The 16,175-nt window shown below is 43.9% G+C and overlaps 1 protein-coding gene across 1 annotated transcript in view; it reads left to right on the top strand.

Moving 5' to 3' along the window:
• Positions 1 to 6,153: 6,153 nt before the first annotated feature.
• Positions 6,154 to 16,175, top strand: part of LOC137863829 (rho GTPase-activating protein 20-like) — a 37,087-nt gene continuing 27,065 nt past the window's right edge. The window contains exon 1 of the mRNA XM_068697323.1: positions 6,154 to 6,349. The gene's annotated coding sequence lies outside the window, so the exon portion shown is untranslated. The remainder of the gene's footprint in view (positions 6,350 to 16,175) is intronic.

Consider the following 16,175-nt stretch of genomic DNA (forward strand, 5'->3'; position numbering starts at 1 on the left):
TTATGGTCTTCAGACATGCCAAATCATTGCACAGACATCCTAATGGTATTTTCAGCTCCAAATGAAGCTACAGCAGAAAAATGAACCAGGCGAACAGGATGCCAGCAAGTCCTGCTAAAGGAAACATGATGTAAATCGGGGAGAGGAATACACAATGAATATAGAATGCATTTTTTCTATAGCAGGGGACAGCTAAAGCTTTGGCTTGAGAACAAGATCCAGCCTAAGCAGCCATGTTAAATAACATTGTGTAGGAAGGAGGTGATGAGTCTTCATGTATCAAAGGTTATCATCAAAATTCAGGGCACAGGAACACAGACCTTTGTAAAGATCTAATCCATGCCCTGGTTAACCCAATTTCCAACTCCCAGTCACAGCCACTTAATTCTTCAAGTGAAGGAGGAATTTCCCTGTGTTTCAGCTCACAGACAGTGCAGCACTAGACACAAATAAGTTTCTTAGGTGATCCCTGCATTTACTCTGTAAGCATCAAATACAGACTGATGGACGTCAGTTCATTACAAATACAGGTAGCAATGTTAGCAGTATGGCAAATAGCAGTATGCAATAATGAGTCAAGTAGCATTTCTTCAGCACTGTAGTAAGGAAAGCAAATCCAGGAGCACAGTAAATTTATTTGTTGATCACATGTGTTGGCAAACTCTTTCAAATGGCTTCTCAGATAACAATTAAAAAATAAATAAAATAAAATCCAATCTGTTGAGAAATTTACTTTTAGCCAGCACCAGCCTGCTTCTGGTTGAGTTGCTCATGCCATACAGACACTTCATCACCTCTGCTCATGCAGCAGGGTCAAGAAGTTTGGAGAAAAAAGAAGTTTTCAGCCATGTCCCATAAACTAGAGAAGTATTCCAGGGCTTTCCCCTGCCTTCACAGGAGAATGAGGAATGGACTACACTCTGTTTTGAACCAACTCCATAACCAGCAAAGGAAAGAACTGTATTGTAGTGGAATTGCCTGACCAGTCCTTTATTTTGTAATGTAGATGGGGCCAGTTGTGTGGAATTAGGTCAGACTGAGATGCCTCCAATGTGATAATCTATAGTTTGCATCTTTCCAAAGCACAACAATTTGGAACAACAGTTGCCAGGCAACTTCTCTTGAATGTCCTTTTGAAAAAGAATTCCCAACAGCTGCTGTTTGCTTTTTTTTGGTGTGGTTTTTGGTTGGTTGGTTGTGTTGTGGATTGTTGGTGGCTTTTTTATTTGTTTGTGGGTTTTTTGGGGGGCAGGGAGCAATGAATAATTCTAAAAACTTATTCTGAGTTCATTTTGATCTTTTTGCAAATGGGCTTCTCTGTTGGAAAAGGCTGTTTCAGTGGTGCACTGACATTCGGTGCCCCTTTGAAAGACATCAGGGACCTAAAGATCATTGATGCTCTCAGATTTCAAAAGCTGAATTCCTCCTCAGAATATCCAGGCTTGCAGCCAATTTGGTTGTCTTAGAGCAGTTTAATCTTTAAAAATGCTTGATGTGTATTCACATTAAAAAATAAAATACAAATACAAATACAAATACAAATACAAATACAAATACAAATACAAATAAAGGAAGAAATAGATTGCAGAATGATTTAGAAAGACAGGCATATGATGGAGTGGAACAACAAAGTCACAAGCAAAGACAACCCAAGAAGAAATGACCTTCCTTCCTAAATTCCATACCATCAGTTCTGCCTCTTGGAGAGAATGCCTCAGCATTTGTATCCCAGTATGATATTTCCTTTCTCCATATCTGATCCTCTACACAGCTGCTGTGATATCATAAAACAAACTAGTCTGAGAAACCAGCAGGCTATACCTGAGCCCACTCTTATGAAGATGTACCACTCTCCAGAAAACGATTGTTCTTGCATGTTTCTAGAGGAGGATTCTAAGGGGAAGGAAGAAGATCCTCTAAGTTTCCTTGAAAATTTAGGAGAAATGTTCTCTTGACAAACTTTGCTGATCTATAAGACACACATATCCTGAAATCCTATGCCCATGCAATGGAAGTAAAATAAAACATAGCTGAACTCTCTTAAGTTACCGCCATATAACAAGCTTAGAGGCTCTAGAGCACCTATATTTAATATAAAGAGTGTTATTCAACTCAGAAGTCAAAGGAACTTCCAACTAGAAGGAAAAAAAAAATTATGCTTTCTCTATTAGGAAAAAGGTACTAGCACTTTGGAAAGAAATGCTCAATAAATTTTTATCTGGAGATCTCCTTCGGAAAAGGCTGTACTATTTTCATTATAGTATTGTTGCTATAACAAGATAATGGGTAGAGTTGTTACGGGATTGCAGATCCACTTTTATCAGGTACATAAAAATACGAATGGAAAGCACTAGAAACCACTAGAATTGTTTGAAATCTTAAATTTGTCTGTCCCATTTGTACTTTTGGGCCTACAAGAAATGCCTCCAAAGGTATTTCCCATGAGAACGCAAGCCGATAGGGAGGGATTACATGTGTGTTTTTTTTTTGTAATACTCCGTGAACATATGCTGGCTGCCTTGTTTTTCTTTTTTTCCAAAAGTCTCTCTCAAGTATCCTATGCTGAAAAATATTTGTAAGAGTTGTTTAGAGACAAAGCAGAGATGTCGTTACGGAAAAAGATCAACTTTTCAAATCTCATATTTGCAGAGCAAACATAAAGATCAGATCACAGTATATCTGGCAGCAAATAAAGCATTCCGTATATTTCTTTATAGTTTTTAAAAATCACTTGATTTTCCAAGACAGTTTGTGTGACTGAGATGTGGTGCATTTTTTTTTAAGAGTTCAGTTTATTTAACACTGTAAGTATGTGTTTGCATGACTGAACTTTTAATGTGGAAGAGATCAAAATCTTAGCATAGATTAGAGTACATTTTCCCTCTGTAATGTATTCTTTTCAGTACATCTCCAGAGAGGATTTTATAGAACAGATATTTCCCCAGAGTGACAGAACTGTGAAAGCATCTGCCCTCGGTACATGTTTACCTTGAAATAGTCTCTGAAGCGGCTTCTTCCTCAACACAAATAGAGTTCCCCTCAGAGACAAAATTTTCCTGCAGAGCAAATTAGAAAGCTTTCTAAATAGAATTTCCTATTAAAAAAAAAAAAAAAAAAAAAAAAGAGGGGCAGCGGGGTTAAACTTGGTCCCTATTGCTTTTCACGTCTTCTCAATGATAAACGGTCCCAGATACTTCAGCGTGTGAGACATCCACATGGGCAGATCCCACTTTAAGCAGCACCAGTAATGAAGGATGGCAAGGCATTTGGGCATTTACTTACCTCTCAACTCTGTTTATGATGGCAAAACATTCCCATGACAGAATCTTTAAAATCTTGGAGTAACGACTTAGTAGAATACCTACTGGCTTTAGCTTAACTTTCAGCAGGACTTAAGTCCCTGCTTAACAGTCTCTTTCAAAAAATTCCAGCCTTATACATTATGGTAACACTAACAAATACCATAATGATAAAACCTATTATCACAATTGTCATTAACTTGCTTCCTTGCAGAAAGATAAAGGAAGAGGTCAAACAAATATAGGAAGGAAGGTAAGTAAGCCTTTCTCATAATGAGATAGCAGCTCTCCACCTAGAGCCAAGCATGAAAAGGGAATGATACAGGAGAAGCACGTGTATTCAGTCTGCATTGTGGTAGCACAGTAAGCTCCCTTTGCAAGGTCACCAGTCTTCTACCTTCTATAATGCACAAAGAGCTGTTTAAAATATAAATAAATTAATACAGTTTTAAAAAAAAATCATACACAGTAAATAAATGACAAAATGTTCCAAGTAGATATTTAATAAGAGAGCTACAAAGGGGAACAATACAGGCTTTGCCAGCACACAGAAGAAAGATGAAAGATCTAGAAGAAATGTTGATAAATGATGGCTCCCCACAAATATTCACCTAGTAATAATTAGAAAGGAAAAAGCAAGAGGATAATCTAGAAATCTTTCCAAGACAGGAATCTGCATTGCTAAATGTCTTTCCTCTTTTACCACAACTCCCTTTGAGACCCATTGTATTTCTCATCCATCAGCCCTACCACAGCGTTGTGAACATTACACGTATGGTTGCTTCAAGTAGCAGGGAGGATCACTGCATAGCAAGTTCTCCATGAAAGACATAGAAGAGTAGAAAAGTGGATGACTGCCAACATACGTTATTTCTGATCCCATGAAATGTGCTGCAGTCATGACTTTTGTCACTACAGGGGAAGCTGTAGGAATTTTATACGCTTTCCACAGTAGTTTCTGCCCAGCAATCATGGTGGAATTACAGAATTAATGTATGGAATTTCTACCTGCTCAGGAGCCCAAGGACACTGTAATTTGTGTCTGTTTCTGTAAGCCATCAGAATTGCCAGCAAAGAGACATGCCCCTCATGGAAACATGATCATCATAGATCCTTGGTCTTCCTGACCAGATAGCAGGCATCAGATGCCTTCCTTGAAAGTAGGAACCCACTCACAAGGCCCCTGCATCTGACTGACCCACAGAAAACTGACCTGGTCTGTACTCATAGGCTCTGGAAACACAAAGTTTTCAGATAGACAGCTGTGAAGCTGAGCTGAGCTGTCCAAGCCAAAGTCTTCCCTTAATGGGCTTTTGCCCAAGTTCCATCAGATTTGCCAGAACAAACATGTTTCCCCAAATGTGAACTATTCATCTGTTTCCACTGGGGAGAAAAAAAAAAAAAAAAAAGGGAAGGGAAGGGAAGGGAAGGGAAGGGAAGGGAAGGGAAGGGAAGGGAAGGGAAGGGAAGGGAAGGGAAGGGAAGGGAAGGGAAGGGAAGGGAAGGGAAGGGAAGGGAAGGGAAGGGAAGGGAAGGGAAGGGAAGGGAAGGGAAGGGAAGGGAAGGGAAGGGAAGGGAAGGGAAGGGAAGGGAAGGGAAGGGAAAGTTCCGCTGGAAAATTTCTGACCATTTCTTTAGTATTTGTATTGCAATAGATTGTAGACAGAAGTAGGACTGGTAGGTTGTGGTTGCAGTCTCTCACCCAAACAGCCACAATCTAACTGGAGAAAAGATGCAAAGTGGAAAGCCTGAAAAGAAAGAGGTGAGAAAGCTGGAAGGAGGAAGAGGGGGGGGTCAGGAGAAGATCATGCGATACAGAGGAAATGGCTACAACTTGATGGTTGCAAATACACTGATGTGTACCATTGAGCTGTAACCAAAATTTTCCTCCCGAAGGAATGAATGGACTGCTATGTTGGGTCAGATTTTGGGGGACTGTCTATGGAAATATGTAAGGAATGATACAGCAAAGTGGGAAGCCGACTGGTGTTAGAAGCTGGAAAATCAGGTGAGCAAGGCTATTCCGGTAGATCTGGGCATGAAAGTGAAGGAAGAAATTGGCAATACCTTGTAAAGTTATGCTGAGGTGCCTGGACTTGTAGGGACAACTGCTTTCCAGAGCAAGAACATGACCATCTCTGGCCCCATCAGTTCTTGGTTCTTCTGCTCAGTATGCCCGCAAAAGCTATCTGTTAGCATGAATTTCTGTGTAGCTTTTTCACCATATTTAGCCCCTGACTCCACCCTTGGGCAATACCCACAGTGAAAAGTGAGTTTCTGCACCACTGGGGATAGCAAAAACATCTCCTAGCCTGCATTCTATGCCAGGTTCTCTTTGCCTTGCTTTGTAGTTTTCCAGCCTGCAACAACTCGTGCTTAAACCCTGCCCAGAAACACTTTCAACAGGCAGATCCCGCCCTTTTCCTCCAGCACGACTCCTTTTTTTCTCTTTTTTTCTCCTCAGTGCTTTGAGCAAACAAAGGACCCTCAGGTGAACAAGCAGATGGGTGGATTCATCCCAGCAGGATGAGTCTGGCACATGCCAACCCACCACCCTCTTCGCGCTGGGTGAATTTTCCCACTCGTCGCGTTTCTCCGGAGGGAGCGCAGGCTGGGAGTGCCGGCAGACCTCGCTGCGGCTGCTCCCCCGCGGAGGACCGGGTCGTTCCCCCGGGCACCCACAGCCGGGCGGGTGAGCGGGCGAGGACGGGGCTCATCCCACGGGCTTTCCCACCTCCGCCAAGCCCCAGCCCCGCGTCCCCCCGCCGCCCGTGCCCGAGAGGAGCAGGGCGCCGCCCGGCCCCTCCGTCCCTCCCTCCTCCGCCCGGCCCGCCCCGGCCGCCGCGCCCGGCCAATGCCGGCGCCGGGCGGAGCTGCCCCGCTCGCAGCGGCCCCGCGGCTCCGCGGAGCTCCGCTCGCCGCCGCCGCCGCCGCCACCGAGCGCGCAGCTCCCGCCGCCGCCGTGCACCATGCGGCGCGCCGCGCCCCGGCCGCGGGCATGACTCGGCCGCAGCGCCCCGAGCTGCGCCGCGGGCTCCGCGCGGAGCCAGGCAAGTACCGCGGCGCCAGCGCTGCCGGGCTGGCCGCCCCCCGCCGAGCCGGCGCCCCCCGCCGGCCCCCCGCTGGGGCGGGGGTCTCCGCCCGTCCCCCGGAGGTGGCGGCGTCCCTCGAGTAGGTGGCGCTGGGCGCCTCGGAGGGTTCCGCCGAGCCGGGCGCGGAGGCGCTGGGGCAGGGGGAGCCGCCGGCAGCCGGAGGGGAGGCCGAGGGGCTGGCGTGCTCAGCCCGGCTGCGAAAGGGAAGGGAGGCAGGGGGAGGCGGGAGAGCTCGGGTGCGGGTGCGCACGTGGAGCCGGGGATCCGTCTGTCGTGGGACGGGTCAGGAAGGAAACAGCCGGAAAATTCCCGCAGCACGCAGCTTTCAGAGCGGTTTTGCTTGAGGCGTGTTCGCAGTAGGCTTCTCCAGAGTGGTGGCAGAATCACAGCGCTTTTGCCTCTCCGTGCTTTTGCAGGAGACCCGTCGAATGAGTTTTACGTTTGTGTCAGGTCATGGTGACAGGCAAAACAGCCCATGTGTTACTGCCTCGTGTTTTTAGACCCGTGTCTCCTGTGGTGTGAAGAGCATGTGGCGGTGGCTCCAGCAAAGCAGAAAGCGTGCTGGTGGGGAAGAGATGCTCAGCCTGTACTGAGTGGCAGCTGCCTCTAGTGATTCTTTTAAAAGCAGTAAAGCAAACAATAGAGTATCAAACTAGCTTGGAGTTAGGCTGAAATAATGGAAAATAAGGGAAAACCGTAAACATTACTCAAAATGCCAGTTTGAAATTCTGAGAACAAATCATCCAGAACAAACAGTAGCTGAGTGGAACAATTTTCTTTGGAGGCTGTTTCCACTGGAATAAATAGCAAGTTCAGTTAAACAAACAAACAAAAAAAAAAAGGTCTGCAGTTAGTTGTAATACTAATAGTGCTTGCCAAGGGCTGGAGAGTGCCCAGAACCAAGAGAGACTTGGAAAGATCCATACAATCCAGTGAAGTATTATTGCACCTTTTACTGCCTGTTCTGGGGGTGCTTGTAGCTTTTACCTACAAAGCCCTAACTGGAGCAGTTGAGACTGATGTCTGGTTTTCCCTTTCCTTCCTGTCTTCTATTTTCAGAACATCCCTTAGCATTCCTTTTCCTAATGGGACCCTCTGCTGATGCTTTCTGTGTAATCCAAAGCATTGCTGTGATCTATTTTACCTGCGGATACAGAAAGCAAGGGCCTCGAACAGTCTGTTCTTTGCCTCAGCACCACAGCTGGCTGTTAGCTCACACAGCTAGAGCAGTTGGACTGTGAGTGCCCACTTCTGCAGGAGCACGCAGCTCCTCCATGAATTGTGCTCCCTGGGATGCATAGGACACCACAGGGCACAGCACCCCAACCTTCCCAGTGCTTTCTTCAACAACCTGATCATCAGTTTGTTCAGCATGGCTTTAAGCTAATTAAGCCACTGTTACTCGATGGGCTTTATATTAATGGCAGTGTTCTGTCACAGGACAGCTGCCCCATTGTCTTGCTGACACCTGACACAGCTCATGCCCAGCTTCAGGGAAGTTCTGGGGTGCGTTTCACAGGTCCCTGGGCTGGTGTTCTCCAGGACACACACTTAAAGAGAAGCATTTCATTTGTGAATATGAGAGAAAGTTGTCAGGAGGTCATTGTGATATGCACAGATGTTTTAACACCTCTCCTCCCAGCAAGGTTTGCAACTAAACAACTTTCTCCAAGATCTCACCGCCTATACAAACAGTTGGGTTGATTGGGAAATCTATTTATTTATCGCCCTCTAGTGATGTTTTAAAAATTAACATAGATTATTTTCAAGAGGAAAACATATTAAATTTTATTGGTTAAAACAAACTTACATTTGCTGAGAGTCTACTGCTTTAGGGAATCCGTATCAAACATGACACCACATGCTGGGTCAGTGTACAACCTCGTTATCGACAGGCATCTCATGGAGGCAATATTCCACCAATAGCATTGGACACAGTTGCTTTTTCTTGATTTGTCTTTAAGTGTTGCTGCATTCTAGATTTTGGCTGAACCCACACACAAATCACTTAATGGGACTAGGCTTGGTCAGCACGGATTGTCAGAAGGGACAATTTATGCTTCCTGGTGCTTCTGCTGTGTTCATTATACTTCAGCTGGCCCAGAAATGGGAAGCCTGTGGCCTTGTCCTTGAAGATAAGGCTCCAGGACCTAGAACTGTTCTAGACTGTAATGAGGGGATGTGAGTGAGACATTTGTAGTCAGGCTGGTTTTGCTTCATAGGAGTGTGAGATGCTGAGCAGTGTGAGGAGATATGGATTCTCTTAGCAGCTTTAAGATCTAGTATGCATTTGTTCCTTATGACTAGCCATGAGGGAACCTAGATTGCCTCATGCTTGTAATATCGGAGACTGATTTTATTTTTATTTTTAAAGGGGAGGGCATTTTCCTTGGTAGTTTGTACATCAGTACACCAGCGCTGTGAGACCGGCTTCTCAATATGAAAACTGTATCTTACTGTCAGATGTGAGAAGTGAAGCTGCTGGGCAAATTTGCGGCTCTGATGATCCTTCTCCTGGATCCTTTCCCAGTCCCTTGTGGACAGTATCGCATCAGTATGTTGTACTCTAACATCCTGCCTACCACAGGTTCACCACCCCTTTGCTCTTTCACCCTCTTTCTCATGCCAGAGCCCTCATAAACACCCCAGACTCCTGTATTTGTGGTGTTCAACTTCTTCCAATAGTACTCACTACTCCATGCTTGCTGGTGTGACCATCGCAGCAAGTAGCACCCCAGTAGCACACATCTCTGTAAATTCCTACAGCGACACTCAGTCACTCGTACTGTTATTGCATCAGCATCCCGCTTACAGCTGTGTAGTGTCACACATCTGACTGTACCCATCTCAAACAAACACCCTCAGTAGCCTCCAGAGCACCAGCAGCACATCACCCATTCGGCAGCACTGCTCAGGAGACAGCCTGTATCCTCTGGCTGGAAGCTGATATGCAGAGATCATCTAGAGGAGTTACTACAGTATGGTACACAAGTGATCTGCATGGTCTCTTTCTCAGATAAAACATGGAAATCCAGCCTTGCCAGCTCCCCGCCTCTCCATGTCGCTCTGGTAAGGGACCTGGCATCTCCTTAGGATACTCACTTTGATTTACCTCTGAAAGCATCTTCACTACGATTACTTATGCCTTGAACAGCATATAGAAAGTCTGCTTAACAGCACCTTCTCCATTTCAGCCAAAGACCAGGCAGTGATGAAAACAAAAACAAACAAACAAACAAACAACAAAAAAAAAAAACCACACTTTTGTTCATCTTCTTCTTGGCATTTTCTCATGAGGGGTGTTAGAACTGTGGGAAAAAGGACTGGAAGAGGGATGGGTGTGCATGGGCATGGGGTCAATCCCTCTGTTCTTGTCCACACTGTTCTACCCCTTCTCACATTTCTCTGAGATCAAATGGCGGGACAGATAATGACATGAAAGTTTCCAAAACCTGGCACTCATAGTTAGCCTCTCTGAAAACAGTTAGGGTGGAGTCCAGCTTGTGGCATGTAAGAGAGAAACTGAAGCAAAACAGGATGTTTTTGTGATTTAAAACTTACTTTTCATAATTCCTATTGAAAGGCATGGTTTAATTCGGTTTTGAAGTTGGCTGCAGTGTCTATTGGGAAAGCTCGAAAGAGCTTTGTGCATGTATGTTTGTGTGCGCATCTGTCTGTGCACATGTGTTTGCATAGGGAAAGCAAATAAAGAGGCTACACACGGCAATTTTTTCCATGAAAAATTAATAAAGCTGATAGGGACTAACAGCTAAGTGGTAGAAAAGATAAGCACTATCTTTATAGCTCTACTGTAAATTCTGCTGGATAATTGTTTTCTGCTCTGGATTCCTCAAAATCAGAAACATTCTGTCAGATTATAAAGTATTTTTCAAAGACCCACAAAAGCGCTCATGACTGGAGGTATGAGTTTACACATAAACCTGTGTTAAACCCAAGTGATGGGGAATGAAGTATAAGAGGCAGGTTAGGAAGCTTTTGGGGTCTTGTGTGCCTGCTAATGTGCCCTATGTTTGTCCTAGTTTAAGATGATAGAGTTTTCATGCTAGTTCCTGTAAAGATTAAGGCAACAATGAAAAAGAAGTACTGGGGAAAAACAAAGGTGAGGAAAAATATATGAATCAGAAGAATAATCTTTAAATAGAATGTTTCTCAGAGTTTTCCGCTGCCAACTTCTTTAGGCTGCACCAGAAATACAGGCATAGAGAGTGCTATGTCAGAAAAGCACCACGGCCGCTTGCACTCCCTAGTGCCAGTGCAGGCTGGGTGCAACCTCTGCGTCCCCATGGCTACTTTATGCCTGCCTGTGCTACAGAGCAAAAATGCATCCCCAACCCAAGCCTGTGCCCATGCATGGGATATGCAGAGTCATTAATGTATGTAGCCTTTGTCTGATTCATTGGTTGGGCTGTGCCCACTCTTATAAATCATAGTCCCTGTAAAGCACTGGCATTGTATCATGGACTTGAGTGGAACAAGGTGTTTTCTGCCTTAGTCATTTCTTCTCCTTGGCTCATCTATGACTTTCTGCAGTAGCCTGCAGCAGTTGCTCCCATGGGATAATTATTACAGCCTCGTGCAAGGATCTTAATGGGAATAATTTCATTCCACTGCTTATCTTTTTCCATCTCTTCTGCCATCCAAAAACTGGAACATGTTCTTTAACACCACACAACTTTACTTGCATTGGTTTGTAACAAGAGGTTTTTTTTAACTGTAAGAATGTACATATTTCCTTGTGTGCCTCACTTGGCCAACCATCCTGACTTCCAGGTTATTTGATCTCTGAGCTATTTGTCCTCTGTACTTAGCTTCTCTCCTTCCCTTTCTCAATCCACTAGCATTTCTTTCAGGCTGTGTTTTCAGGCCCCTCCTTCACACCTTCTTTTTTACATGGACCTTAGCCTGCCTTTCCATGCCTGATCTTTGCCTAGCTGCTCAGTGATGTTTCTCTTGGCCTCTTTCAGTGTTACACCCCTAACATCTTCCTGCAACTACTACTACAAAAAAAAAAAAGGCAAAAATGTGCAATTGTTTGAGCCAAAGTCTGCTTATATTTGCCCAGCTCGTGTAACTTTAGACTTGCAACTCCACTGAAATTCATGATGTTTGGATCCTCATTTTCATCAACTGCAAATTTCTGAGGGATTAAATCCTGCAATTCAGCACAAACCTAAAATGAGTTTTGAGGAGGGGTTCAACAGGGGATATTACTAGCAAGTGTGTTAGCCGTCCTGTTTCTGACAGGCAGATGAGCAAACAACAGAAAGCAGAAATTGCCTTTCATGGTGCATGTGCTAGAAAAGGTGTTGTTATTGGCCCATTTTTCAGCCACCAAGCTCTAAGAATGCCATTTAACAACTCCAAGTCTGTATAGCGCTAACAGGATACTTATAAGTCATAAAGGGATTAATGTTCAGCTCTAATGAAATCCAGATGCACAGAGCTGCCTCTTTTCAAGTTATTTTCCAAGGCTAAGCTGCCAATAAAATGATCTAATCATTGTAAATGCATGCGAAACACCGGGCTTAAACTCACAGGCACCAAAGTCTGCTGGCAGTTACCTGTTGGAGAGGACTGAGTTACCCACTGATGCTTTGCTTGCAACAAGATTGATTATTCATTAGGTGGGAACTTGGGACCTTTCCTGGGGACCACCATTCATGCACATATTTTCATTCAGGCTGAGGGAAGGTGGCTTGGAAGTAAGTCTGCTTCTACCCCTAAGAGAAAGCTAAGGCAAATATAAAGCTAATGTGTGTCTAGTCAGTCTCTGTCAGTGATCCATCGGAGGTCAACTAAGAACTTGTCAGCTCACAATGAATGTGCATCCTCTGGGGTGGCAGGCAGAGGGAGAGGTGTGTTCAAGTGGAGATGTGCTGCCTGCTCAGTGGGCCTTAAGCGCTGCTGTCTCATAACTTTTTGTAGTTAACATTTTCACTTCCTCATGCAATTTGTATCTTCTTGTATCACATGCTGAAAACAGGCACTGTGCATTTCAGATGCTGGTAGATAATCTGGTCCCTAGTGGAGGCTGGGCCTGCATACTCAAGCTTAGAAGCTCTGCTTTGGAAAGACTGAAGTAATTCTGTAATTGGGCAGATCCAGCTGTCCAGCTTTGAATTTTTAATTTTTAATATGGCAGGAGGAGGAGTTTTGAACCAGGAGAAGGAAAGAAAAAGGGGCTATTTTAAAGACACAAAGGAATATTTTACATTCTTCTGTTCTTCAGGTTTGGCTGCTCTGCAACCTTTTCATTTTTCCAAATCTCAATTCAGTGAATCATTTATTTGCATTAAAAAAAAAATTAAAAAAAATAGAGAGAGAGAAAGAGAGAGCCTGGTTCTTAATTTACTTTGGCCTCAATGATGAATTTTTATGCTCTGAAATCCAGTAAGCTCCCTCCCAATATTATATATATAAATCTAACTCTAAAATAGAAACTTCTGCTCCGAAGTACCCACCTACATTAAATGGTTTAACAGGCTTTTTAGAAGCGTGCACCCACTGATTTCCCACATGAGTCCTGTAATTAGTCACCTGATGCTAGAGATCAAATGCACATGTAGAGCTATGCAGAGGTTTTCTTTAGAGCTATAGAGACAAGAAGGTGTTCTTGCTGAGAGGTTCCTGGGGTAGCTTTTGGCATTGATTCAAAGGAAGGAAATAGATAAGAAAAGAGTCTCTTTACTACTATGAGAGATTTTAAAGTTGTATCAAAACATGTGAGTGAAGTCACTTGCAGTGGGTTTTCACCTTGGGCATGAGCACTGCAGGAAAACCCCAACAGGTGACGATGTCTAATCTGTTGTTAGTAAATATTTCAAATTTACTTGGCCCTGGACATCAGAATTACTGCCAAACCTTCAGAACCTCCAAGAATAGCTTAAAATATTTTGCAAAACAAGGTTTTACTTTTCCCACTACTTTTGGCCTCCTGAAATGGTACTAGCAGGGGGAAGTGCTTCCTTCAGTGGCTTAGTTTTTCTGCAGCCCAGATGCACAAAGTACAGAAACATTTCTAAATCAACATTGATATTTATTGACCTCTTGTCAATAAATTGTTTCCATCAATTATCATTTTCTGTGCTTTGCTAGCTATGAAGAAGAGATTTGCATTTGCGTTACTCAAAGCTTTTCAGATTTATATCAATGTGAAAAAAGGTTTCATCCAAGTGTACCCTTCAAATGTTCATATCCTGATCCTGTTGTAGGTGATGGCTAGTAATCATCCTCACTGGGATGAAGCATTTCTTCCTGCAGTGCATTTTTTTGTTGTTGTCACACAATATGTAGATGCATGCTCTTGTGCTGAACCTTCAGATTTACTGAGAAAAGACTGACAACAGATTTTTCAGAAGCAGCTGCCCATCATTTTCACAATTCTGTCCACTGATGCTGTATCATTGGACAGGGGCTTGGAAATAGCAGTGTTTTGTTTTTTTGTTTGTTTGTTTTTGGTTTTTTTTGTTTGTTTGTTTGTTTTTAATCTTGTATTCACCAGTTATCACATCTGTCTGGTACTGGATACCATAGCAAGGAAGCACAGAGCTCCATTTGGGTACCCAGGTGTTTACAGAGGCACATTTTATTTTCCTGCTTAAAGCTTTTGGTGACCCTTTTTAGGTACCTGTCCTGCAGCTTGAGTGGCAGCTAAGAGTTTTGCTTGGTTTTAGGATACCCTGGGCAATGTTAGAGGGACCAAAAAGGGACCAAAGGGACCAAAACCTTGTGCTAATCTCCATCTGTGCACGCTCTCTTGGTGGAGGCTGGCACTATACAAGCAAGGCTGGAAACACAGGTCCAAGCCTTGACAAATTCAAAGTGTTTTGATTTGGAATCCAGTGCAGTGTCATTTAAGAACATGGGCCAATACATCCACTGTTCAGAAGGATCAGCTTCAGTCTGGAAGGCCCGTGGTGTTTCCATGAGGTGTCAGTCCTCTGCGTTTTTCAGGACATCCTCATTCTTTGCCATCTGCTGTAAATGTTGTGCCAGTAATCCTGAGGAAGGAAGGCCCCACAGGCACAAATAACCCATGAAAGCAGGGGAAAAAAATGAGATGGAATAGATTAGCGTGAGTCAAACTAGTCCCCAGTCACCTCTGGGTGGAAAACTCACTTGGCCTTTGGCAGCCAAGAATTGTTTCTCCCAGACCCCTTATATGGGACATTTTAAAATAAACCAGCAGGGCTCCATTTCTTGGAAGGAAAAGGAAATGTTTCAAAGTGTGTCCTTGCAAACTGATTTAGTGCCATCAGGCTCTGTGTATTTTAAGAAATGTTTGCATTTGTTTGGAGCTGCTTTTTAACAGTGATGAAGAGGGAAGCAATTAGTGAAACAACATCTGAAGATGAACTTGTGTAAAACGTCTCAGATAAATATTTACACCCAAGTTTCATAGGTCTGAGTTCACGTTAAACTCTACTCCATCTCTTTGAAGGGACTTGCATCCACAATAAAATATGGTGCTGTGGCCACCCAACATTATTTTACTCTTCTTCCTCTGATTAAGCTAACTATGAATCTAAAATAGGTCAAAGGGTTAAAGTGGCAGGGGAGCTAAAGATTCTCCATAGCATTGCAAGGAAGTGTTAATGCTTTACCATGTACCCTTGCTGACAAAATTCACCCCAAAGAGATCATAAAGCAGCTGCACTTCTATTATTTTTTCCCTATCTTCTGTACCCCGAATTTTCACCCTGTTTGGAGCAAAGTAATGTGAACCATTAAAATGTAAATGGACAGACAGGCACGCCCCTACCTCAGTGCAGTAATATGGAAAAAATAGGCTGGATGAACTGGAACAGCGTTGCATTATTCAGAAAACGTAATGGACTGCCAGTGTCTCAGTGTCAGGAGGCATGGGGCAGTTAGTGTAGTGTTAATTGAGCTGCATGTGCACTTCAAATTGCTCCTTGTTAGATGGAATGAGTCATCTCTGTTACAGAGAAACTTCCCCAGTGTTAATAAAGGAGACTGCTTCTTCAGACAGGTGGAGGATGGCAGATTTTTAGGTATCGGGAATTCCTAGGAATATGCCATGAGATTTGATCTGTTATGATTCTGTCTGCTCACAGATGTTGGTTTGTGCTTTGGATAAGCTCCTTGGGCAGGAACCATGTAGGTGTTGTTTTTGCAATGAAAATGTCACAATAATAACTTTGGGGGAATATGTAACTTTTGATTTTAGGAGAAAGGAGATCTAGTTTTGACCTTTCACAGAAGGAAGACCTAGCTTCCAAGTCTGGCTCTGTCAGTACGTTTCTGCACCACTGTGGACACGCTCCTTAAGTCTTTGTTCTGAGCCTCAGTTTCTCCATTTTCCAAGCAGTCGCTTTGAAGCTAAAGTAGATATGTATAGGATACGGGTAAAGAAGTGCTTGGCTGAATAAAAACTGTAGTATGTTTTAGAACCCATGAACTAGAAGGAATCATGGTGAAACAGTTATATAGAGGGAAAAGCAGAAAGCCACTTTGCTAAGGGCATCAGTATCTGGCAAAGAGACTATGCCAGTCCTTGTAGCACTGACACTAGTCACAGTCCTAAAAGAGCTCCTCACTTGGCCACTTGTAGCAGTAGGTATTCCTCTAGACATTCATGGTTTGCTTCTCTTCCCCTGTTCACCTGCCCTGGAGTGTATCTAGAGCAAGCACAAAGGACTCACGCACTGCAGGGATGCCCACGTGGCATCCATTTGGGAGCTGGGCATGGGGTGGTGTCACGGCACAAGGCGTGGAGCTGCTCCTACAGCTGCTGGAAACG

Source organism: Anas acuta, chromosome 13 (genome assembly GCF_963932015.1).
Source record: "Anas acuta chromosome 13, bAnaAcu1.1, whole genome shotgun sequence".
In the NCBI taxonomy this organism is placed as follows: domain Eukaryota; kingdom Metazoa; phylum Chordata; class Aves; order Anseriformes; family Anatidae; genus Anas; species Anas acuta.